At 41.8% G+C, this 526-nt stretch overlaps 1 long non-coding RNA gene across 1 annotated transcript in view; it reads right to left on the reverse strand.

The window, feature by feature from the left end:
- The window catches only part of LOC117941197, a 4,889-nt gene that overhangs the window by 323 nt on the left and 4,040 nt on the right, over nucleotides 1-526 (reverse strand). The window lies entirely within an intron of this gene.

Below are 526 nucleotides of genomic sequence, written 5' to 3' on the forward strand. Positions count from 1 at the left end.
CTCTTTATTCCGTCTGTTAGATGTTGTCTAAAAGCTGCTGTGTGCTGATATGGGGTCCAGAACAGGGTCCAGAACCAGAACTTAAGGTTTTATAAGCTGCTGACCCTAAAAACCGAGTTCTTATGAAGACAGAATGGAAAAGAGATGTGGACTCTGAGTGTTTTAGTGTTCTGGGTCCTCTGGGACACGGACTACAACTAATCCTTTCTGAAAACTTTAAACTAAACCAGCAAACAAGGTTTGTTTTCAGAAAAGTGAGTCGGCCTTTCTCTGAGAAACAGGAACTCAGAGAAGTAGTTCCTCAACATGAGAAACTTCTAAGAAAGACATTTAGACTTCCACGTATTAGTTTTAACAGTTTCTTCATACACAGGATTAACTCGGTTATACCAACATGTATTCAAGGCTTAAAGGGTCACTACAGACCTGCAACCCTGCTCTTTGCTCTTCAGGTGTGTGTGTGTGAGTTTATGTGTTTGTGTGTGTGTGGGTGTGTGTGAGTGTGTGTGTGTGTGTGTGTGTGTGT

Source organism: Etheostoma cragini, unplaced genomic scaffold, assembly GCF_013103735.1.
Source record: "Etheostoma cragini isolate CJK2018 unplaced genomic scaffold, CSU_Ecrag_1.0 ScbMSFa_4654, whole genome shotgun sequence".
NCBI classification, from domain to species: domain Eukaryota; kingdom Metazoa; phylum Chordata; class Actinopteri; order Perciformes; family Percidae; genus Etheostoma; species Etheostoma cragini.